The sequence below is a fragment of the Magnolia sinica genome, chromosome 2, assembly GCF_029962835.1.
Source record: "Magnolia sinica isolate HGM2019 chromosome 2, MsV1, whole genome shotgun sequence".
NCBI classification, from domain to species: Eukaryota; Viridiplantae; Streptophyta; class Magnoliopsida; order Magnoliales; family Magnoliaceae; genus Magnolia; species Magnolia sinica.
Window position 1 is genome coordinate 69,292,828 of NC_080574.1, and position 10,513 is coordinate 69,303,340.

Sequence of the window (10,513 nt, forward strand, 5' to 3'; positions counted from 1 at the left end):
TTGAAGTGAAGCAAGCCGCGGCCGAATCCAGGAGGACCTCTGTAGATGCCATTTCTCAAGATCTTAAGACCGAACATACCGGTCTAAATGCTTCTCAGGCAAAGCTGGATATCCTTGAGATCCGAACAATAGCTGTGGAAGCAGAATTGACAATGTTAAAGCAGGACTTTGGAGACAAACACACAGAACATCTTCAGCGCAAGGAGAAGGTCATCTGATTAGCATATGCTATTCATTCCCAGATAGCAAATATCGGCCGACTTTCTCAATTAGTGGCCATGGAGTCTTCATTGCAAGTAGTAAAGGGCTAGTTGGGGGCAATGACGGAAACATTACAACGCCTGTCATTTTCCCATTTATGAGTTGTAATCGTGCATTTTCCTTCATATATATACAATCGTTGAGCCACTTTTACAACTTGTCATCCATCTATTTTTTTCTTGTTCTTATTATGTGTAACCGATTGTTAACTCATTCCTGAAAATTCGATGGATCGTGGGTTACTCTCAAATTCAAAATTCTAACTACCCCCACGTTCTTAACAAATAGGAATGTGTGTCAGTTTTATCGCCGGGATCTTTATAGATCTTGGGTACCAAACACCTGCTATTTAAACAACATCTAACCCCCATCTCATCAACACTTCTTGCGATCTTGCTCTATCTCGATGGCTTCCAATTCATCTTACCTTATTACAGGTGTTAAGTCCTATCTGAAAGAAATCCTCGAATGGGGCCTAAAGCATTATGCCCTTTATAGCATGTTATTTGATGTTAATGGCTTTACATTAGATGTTTCCTCCGCGGCTGAATCAAACACCGCACTTGGAGAGCTTATTCAAAAACTAAAACGTTTGTATGTCATGGGAACATGGTACTGTGATATGACCTTTACTCACTAAGTGAACTCATCTTATTTGTGACAACAAGACGCGGCCAAGGAAGATTCTGCTGAGATGAGTGGCAAGCATGAATTGGCCTAGTATGAGCGGCTGATATGTGCCCAAGCATACCAATTCAATCGCACCATGCTGCAAATATTGCAATCCTTTCGAGATGGACTGATAAAAGAGTTAGACGAATGAGATAACTCTTTCTATGCTAAGGAGATGGTCATTCCAGTAGACTTATCGTTCCTGGACAAATAGATTGTCTTGTATCATATGCAGTCGAAGGCAAGTCTCAATGCCAGGAAAGCGGCCGAGATTGAAGTCTCTTCAACCAGGCTTCGCGTCAACCAGCTTCTCCATCTCCTACCACTCATCATTAAAGAACGAGTTACCTGGGCTGCACTCAAGGAGAAGGACGAAGTAAAGATGCAGACCCACCATGAAGAGTTCGAAGGGATGAAAATTTAGGTTACTTGACCACTTTTATATTCTATGTGTATGTTTTTCCTCTATAGCAATGCGGTCAATGACTGACAAGGCTATAAATAAACACTTAAGGGATAAGATGTACCTCCCTTTTGGCCATGCCCTTTGACTGTGATGGTATCTTAGTACTTTACCTATTAGCCTGGCCCTAGTATTACAGTAAGGATGTGTGGTACTTAGCCTTTCCTCATACATGCATGTCGTACCTCAACTATAGTAATATTGTCGCATTCTTTTTTAAGGAAATCGCATTTATTCCGCTGCGCTCCCCATGATCCCAGAAACAGTTCACTCAGCCTCGAGTAACCAACCATCACACCGCACCCTACATGCATTAGTTGATGAACCCTCATCTATAAAAGTAACCCTTAAGCTTTTAGGATGCACAATGAACCAATTCGAACTAGAATCTCTGTCACCACTACTTCAACCCCCATGGATTACTTTGCTCTATCGATTAAAATCATGGAGGAGATATTCGAAGAAGGCATTGAATCCTTCTCACGCTCCTCCTTTCTAGGTGATCCCTTTTTCTTTCCTCAAGGATGTTGATGATCTTCATGAAGATCAACGGCCTCCCTAGGAAATCCTGAATATTCTCTCAGAACTCCGGCAACTTGGAGATGAATACTACGAAGTTGTTCAAGAGATTGAGTGCTACATTGCCACCTTGTCATGTCTGTCAGCCTTTAGTGTTGAATGGGGGGCTCTGTCGGCCCACCAGGAAGCAGCTTGTAAGAACAGGCTGTATTGGACTTGCGAGCATAACTTCAATGAAGTAATGCTACGATCGCTAGAAACTGCATGTAACAATCTATCTGCTGACTTAGTCAAGACTCGTCGGCTTCATCCGAACCATGATCAGCTAGAAAATACTGAGCTGATCGCGTTAATCAAGTCTCAGATCCTCTTTATCAGGATCATGCTAAACCAGTGAAGCTAAAAATAAATCAGCTGATATAGAGCACGCGGCCATCGCTCATCATCTTGCATATATCAAGTGCACCTCTAAAGAGCTCGTGAGCTAGCATGCCTCATGGATGGAGAGGTGAAAGTTGGGGAGGGAAGCTAGAGCCTTGGCTATAGAGGAATTCAAAATGCTCAAGTTGGCCCGTTTATAGCTCAATTATCCGACCTACTAATTTTTTTCGTAATTATCAACTAGCCCTTGTCTCAGGGCTTTTATTTAAATGAAACATTTATTTTACTAACTTGCTTCAGCCCGATTCCTAATAACTTTCCACAATGAAGGGAAACGATATTTTAAGAAACGGCCATTTATAGGAGCCCTTGTAATATTCTCGTTCATATCTTTCAAGAGATAGCCTCCTCCCTTAATGACTTGCTCGATAACATATGGTCTTTCCCAACTGGGTGACCATTTTTTGCCTAGTGCTTGGTTTTTCTGATAGAAAAGCAACACCATTTTTCAGACCATATCGCCTACTCGAAAAAACTTTCCTTTTACACTTTTATTTTATGTCCGTGCCACGACCACTTCATTGGCAATGATTGAGTCCAGAGCCCTGATGCGGACTTCGACCAGCTCCTCAAGCTTGGCCAGCATTGCCTTTATGAACTCTGGAGGGGTCAGCTGAGCTTAATATGCAGTTCGCAATGATGGGACCGTAATTTCCATAGATAAGACTGCATCATTCTCATAGGTTAATGCAAATGGACTGACTCCAGTGCTAGCACAAGGCGATGTCCAATAGGCCCAAAGAGCCTCAAACAGCTTGATATGCCACTCTCGAGAGTTCTCTCGAATCATTTTCCTCAAATTATTTTTTATCACTTTATTGTTAACCTCGGCCTAGCCATCAGCCTGGGCATAGTACAGAGTCAAATGTAGAATTTTGATGTCATATCTATTGGCCATTGCTCGCACTTCCTTGGCCAAAAAAGCTGCACCTTAATCCATGGTAATGGACCCTGGTATCCTAAAACGATGGATGATGTTAGTTTCGATGAAAGCAATGATTTCTCTATGTCTGATTTCCATCAGAGGCTTTGCCCCACCCACATGGTGAAGTAATTACTATGATGAACGAATCCATATGAGTTGATGGTGGGTGGATCTGACCGATTAAGTCGATCGCCCAACCTCAAAATTGTCATGGCTTTATTATGAGATGTATTTCGGTCACAGGTACTTGTTGGACCAGTCCATTTCTTTGGTACGCCTCACAACCCTTCACATACTGTATGCAGTCGGCCATCATCTTTTGCCAAAAGTAGCCATAACACCTGAGTGTAAGCTTCACCTTTCTTCCTGTCTGATGCGCCCCACAAATCCCTTCGTGGACCCCCTCTATGACGAACATAGCTTCTTTCTTTGATAAGTACCAAAGTAAAACTCTGTCCTCCATTTTTCTATATTGTTCACTATCGACCATCACATAATTTACAGTCGACCTTCATACATTCCTGTCAATCCTAATATGTGGGCTCTACAAATAGCCAATGAGAGGAGCTCTCCAATCATCCTAATCTACTTCTATTCGGCACACTTCCATCATACTCTCTGTTGCATAGGTCTGCACAACACATCTTCTGTTGCGCAGGTCCGCAAAACACTTCTTCCCAGTACCTGCTCCATCTCTCTATCTTTCCTTGCTTCTGGCACCTCTCTGAAACTTCTAAATCATGCAAATGAGAAGGAGATGGGGTATTTATAGGCTTTCACACGAGTGAGACCTCGATCTATGTGTCACGGCCCATTCCGCGCAACAAACCCAACAAACCCATGCAAACTATTCATGCGCAACACTATTACTAAAGAGAGGGATGATAAAGAGAGGCCCACATAATGGGAGAATGCTGCACAAATGAGAGATCTAGGGAGATAGAGAGGGTCGCGGGATGGGCAAGCCTGCTTATTTTGGAACCTTGATGCGCAACAAACCAAACTCTTATTGACTCGTGCATTTTTTGTACCCGAACACTCTCCCTCTCAAATCCAGAAGGCAAAGCTTTCCTTTGGACCGCAATCGTCCGATCAACTGATCCACTCAAGACTTCAGGTCCCACAACTAACTGTGTCATTTCATTGTCATCCACGTTATATTCCCAAGTGACGTGCTTCAACTCAACCTATTCAAATTGGATGAGTAACCGAACCTCTAAGGCATAATATGGTAATAAAGATGGGCTGGTGCACTTAAACAATCCCGCCATCTGATTTATCACCAACTACGAATCTCCAATAATGGTCACACATTTCACTCGCAATTCTAGCAAGACAATTATCATGGCTTTGTACTATGCCTGATTGTTAGTACATTCAAACTCTAATTGAAATACAAATTCTTGTTGATTCCCATTAGGGGCAACCAAAATGATTCCCACTCCAGACATTTCATGTGTCCTTAACCTGTTAAAAATTAATTTTCATGGCGTGAGTTGCACATAGTATAGATCTAAGATACCCAAGGGAATTTGTTCCTCGAGGTCTGAAGGATGGTCAGCCAAAAAGTCCGTTATGGCTCGACCTTTCACCACCTTTTGTGGTACGTAATGCAAATCAAACTCAAATAAAGCCAATATCCATTTACCAATTCAGCCATTTAAAATTGGCTAGTTTAGCATGTATTTCACTAAATCGGTAACAGCTATTACATTTACTCTTTCGACTCATAGATAATGCCTCAGCTTAGTGGCCGCGGAGTACAATCTAGTGTCGAGTTAACCTAGTTAAAGCTAGATTTAGACGATTCAATTCATTACCAAGTGGCTCAGTAATTTGTACTGAGTCTAGCATCATAAGGGTCTAGATTTGGGGTTTACTTTAGTCCAGCATCGTTTGGAGGTTTTGCTAAGAGTCGTGTTTGAGAGGATTGCAGTGTGGAGGTTGGATTTGAGGGTAGGCACCCTTCGATGGGGCCGAGTTGAAGTAAGTTAGGTCACCGAGTTCATGGGATGGCTCAGGGTTGGTTTGCGGATTTTGGTTGTTAACTTGGGTTTAGTTGATCACATCCAAAATCAGGGCTGATTTAGGTTCGAGTTGTCATAGAATTCATTTATAAGGGCACGTACACTTCCTAACGACATCAATAGGCAATTCGACTCGTAAGGTGATGACTTCTTCCCCTTAGGCTTTCCGCTTTCATGTTAGCTTAAGTGGTAGTTTCTATTTTAATTTCGACTGATCATTGATATCTCTATTTCATTATTACTTGTGCTAGTTATTGGAATTGATCCTCAAAATTATATGCCGAACATTTATCTTATATAGACATTTATATGTTGCACTTGAATATATTCTCATACTTGTGGATTACTTATGGAAATTGAATTGCTACATCTACAAGTAAAAAATCCCACTTATATATGTACATCCAAACTTGAGATATAACTTGATTGATTGTGATTATAATGGACCCTCGATGTAGTGGTCATTTTGCCTAATGGATTAGATAGAATTTTGTGGTGGAGTTACCATCCTATGGATCATTGCGCTTATGTGGCTTTTGGGGATAATCCCCTTTTATCGCAATCCTTGATGGACTATTTGCCCCATGTGACTCTGATTTGATATTTGCCCTACGTGGCTTGATGGATTATTTTTGTATAACAATGCAATGTTAAGTTCCACTTGTTAAACTATCATTGGCCACTAGTTGAGGAGGTTACCATTAAACATCCTAATGTTTGAATCTCATGAGCCGAGAATGATGATATGAGACACTATACCTGAGTTGTCGGCCTATGTTGGGTGACGAGCCCCCATAGTGACCTTAAGCTATCATAAATTGGTTGTTTGCAATTGGAATAATAACGGTTGGGTTAATCATGCATTCATAGCATGCGGGCGATGATGAGTGACTAATATTAGATGTTGTAGCAAGTGCCTTTTGTTGTGGTATCGTTTCGCTAACTCCCAAACCACCGACAATTAACCCACTTTGGTGAGCGGGTCACTACGCATGTACTTGATGTACTTTCATTGATGGCTGGCCACATAAATAGGTTTTGCCCAAAAGCCAACTATATGAGTTTGATGTGCATTCACTCATCCGTGTATTTAGATAAGATTACATTTGGATTATTTTATATGATTTTTTGTTTAAATTATGCTTAACTAATGTGGTGATGTGTAATCTTGAGGGGAATTCACATTGAGCTGGCCACGCCACTCATCCTTAAATATGTGACCATACAAATGGTGTAGGTGGTTTAAATAATATTAATGTTCATACTAACAAGGAACGGGGTACAAATACCAAGGATGTAGGTTATATCTGCCCAAGGGGAGCTGCATGATCTTGCAATTCAAGCCTAATTGTAATGTATCTTATTTCATGTATTAAATTATTTTCTTCTTGTATTCATGACTATTGAGACATTGATTTGTATAAGCCCTGTAGGCAGCTGCTCTTAATATTCTGAATGTATATGTAAATTTCATTTATGCTTGATTTGTTAATCTTCTGCTAAACTGCTAAATTTGAAAAAGAATATATATATATATATATATATATATATATATATATATATATATATATATATTCGAATGCTTAGTTGCGCACCAGTTCGTACGAAACTCGTGCAAACTTTTTTGAGAACTTATCATACGTGCTGTGACTCCAAAATCTAAACAGTCCACGTGAAGCAGCACCTCATGAAACACCCCTGTCCCAATTTTTACTTTGATCTAAAACTTTGGTGGGCCATGAAAAATGAAAACGGTTTCCTCCCTTGATTTGCATTTCTCTTTGCTATGACCCACCATAATTTTAGATCAGGGTGAAAATTTTTCCCTTGAAATTCCATGGGATTCCGCACCACATGGACCATTCGAATTAGACGCCCATGACACGTGTGCAAAGTTGTGCACGTGCGTAGGTGCGCAGGTGAGCATGACCACACACACACACACACACACACACACAAAAGTGAAATTTGGCTATCTTTAAAGGTTAACATTTGGGATTTCGGAAGACCGTCGTATACTTAGGTTTCGAGAACCAAGACATTATAGACCATCTCTCCACCATTCAAGTTTAAACGATTGTCAACTATCCGTGGCCGCTTCACCAACTCGAGGTGTCATTAGGAATTTATCCTCTCTGTTTTCTTTTTCTTGCCGATTATATCACATTCCTCATTAATTTAATAAAATTGGCACTTAACCTTATTTCTTGCCTTTGAGTATTGCATTGTTATTAAACGAAACAAGCTATCATTGTTGTGATTTAAATAATAATAATAATAAATATATAATCCTCATTTTCAAAATAAAACATATTTATCTGATGGACTAATCATTTCCTTTACAAATGGCCCGATTCCTTATCTTCAGTGGCTAGGTAGATAGCTGATTTTCTTATATCTGGTCTTAATAGGTCTATTTTAACTCTTGGTATCATAATATACATATATGCACGCAATATGCGCAATCGAATTCCGGTCAAACACTCCACGTGCAGCCGTGTGTCGAAATTGACGCCAACAGTAGGTGTAACTCCCTCTTGGTTTTTGGGCCTGGCATTGAGTATGGAACATAATATACGAAGCGATATCACATAAATAACTTGATTGGTACACGTATTTGTGTGTTTCAGGCATTACCTAAAATAAGTGTTGTTTATCCGGCCACCGATTATAAGAAATCAGGCCATTTTCAGACCAACAGCCTAGAAGAGATCTGTAAGTTTGATGGTTATTATACTTGATCGGTGGAATGCTTTAAAAAAAAATAGCTCAAGATATGGGTTGGGTACTAACCCCCCTCGACCGAGCTGTCTCCACAGCTCATGGGGCATAATTTTATTCGATGGTAGGCCACACTCAGATATGAGCGTACTGGACCCAACAACTTTCAAACTAATATCTTCTGTATAAACGGGCATGGGGTACTGCCCGTGACTGATCTCCCTAGATGGCAGGTCATAGATGGGGCCCATGCAAACCGCGTCCAAAGAAAGGGACGTTGATTGCTAGCAGTGACTCCCTATTGGATGCTACTCAGCGGCCTCACGATGATGTGTGTTTTATGTACACTGTTCATTTATTTATTTTTTTTAGCTCATTTAAAGTCATGAACCCAAAAAACGGCAGATCCAAATATCAAGGGACCACAAAACAGAAAACAGTATTAACTGAACACCCACCATTAAAAGCTTCTTTAAGCCCACAAAACTTTTGGATCAAGCTAATATTTTTGTTTTCTCTTCATCCAGATTCATATGACATGATCAACAGTTTGGATGGAACATAAACATTACAGTGTGCCTTAAAAAGTTTTTAATGGTGAGCATTCAATTACCATTGTTTTCTGTTGTGTGGTCCACCTGAGATTTTGATCTGCCTCATTTTTGGGCTCGTGCCCCTGGAATAACGATCCAAAATGGATGGACAGTGTCAATAAAACAAATAGATTATGTTGGAGCCCACGGAGAAATGCTCGGTAATAATGTTGCTACTGGCAGGGTTAGTGTTTGAAAGTAGTTCGGCACTCAATGGGACCCATCTCTAGCAGTGGCCTAGGTTCTGATCCTATCCCATCATGTCAGGAGTAGAAAGAATTGGTATGTGGGTAGTACTCAATTTAAGTCTACTTGTATAGTTTTCACCTCTACGGGTGCAGCAGTTTGCCATCTAATCAAATTCTATTATATTAGAACCATCTGATCAAGAGTAGCACCCCATGACCACAAAATTACTACTTTTATTTTTTTTTATTTTTTTATTCCTTTTAAAATATGTGAAAGGCAAGCACTAAGGTCCCATACGGTGGGTGCATGAAATCCAATTCATCTAACAGGTTCATCTCACCATGATGATTTGATGACCCCAGAATCAGGACGGTTCAATCATCAGCTCGGACCTAACATAGAAAACAATATACACCACCCTAGAGGGCCTGAATTCATGTGTGGCCCACATGATAATTGGACCATTATGATTTTTTTGTTTGTATAATCATCATGGCCAGGTCCACCATGTAGTAAAATCACACTTCTTGAGTTACTGAGAGAAGACATAGGAGGTGGTCCCACATCTGATACAGTACCACCACATTGCTGGTACCGGGCTGTTGTGGGCCCAAGCCTAAAAAAACAGGCTTATCCAAAACTTTGGTGGGCCACAACATGGAGAACAATGTCAAAACATACATTAGACTTTCTAAATTCACCTGGTGTGACATGCCTGGGCTTTGGAATGGCCTTTTTTTAAATTTTTAAAAAAAAAAAAAAAAAAAAAAAAAAAAAACTTTTTTTTTCATTTTTATTTTTGGCCTGATTTTTTGTTGTCATCATTCAACTCTTCCTTTGTGTGTGGCCTACCTGAGTTTCCTTTCATAATAAATTCTTGGCAAATAACCTAACAACGAAGGGTGCAACTAGTGGACGGGGTGGATCAGATGCACAGTTGATGGGAGGGGCCACAGGATTTGGTACCCTCACAAATTTTGGTGGCACCGGTAACCATATGAGCCCACGTCAAAACCTCGATCCGGACTGACTATGACCATCCAAGCACCTGAACTGTAAACTGTACACGTGGCATACAGTACCCCAATCACCACTGTTCAAATAGTGGGCTCCACTATAGATAAGTGATAACCTAAAATCAACCCTCGAAAGGATGATAATAACCGTCCAATTAGTTACCATTAATCAACAGTTTTGAGTAATGGCAGGCTATTTAAACGGTTTGGATTGAATCTGAAAGCGCATAGACTCTTCCTCTTTCTATCGGGAAGAAACTTTGGTGCTCTGGAAGCGTGTGATTGTTCATAAACATGCACTTGGAAACTGTAAACATGTCACAACGTGATCAAATCAAAACCACCCAAATAGGGCTTACTTCACTGTCAGTCAAAAAAAAAAAAAAAATTTTAAAAAATAAAAAAAATAAAAAAATAATAATCCTGGGAGCCATTAGTTACACTTTTTTTTTCTACTACAGTAGATACACAAGCATTGTTGTCTTTCACATTAGGATTGTAACCGGTACCAAAAAAGGTTTTGTAGATTGGAAGATCAATCAATGGCCATATCCACACTCCATACTCGAAAGGATTTAATACACCATACTCAAAAAGGAAAAGAGTTCAATAATCAATATAGGTGAAACCCATCGTAGAGCATGGCAACATGACCCCACATCCAACAGCTAAAATAGCAATGCATG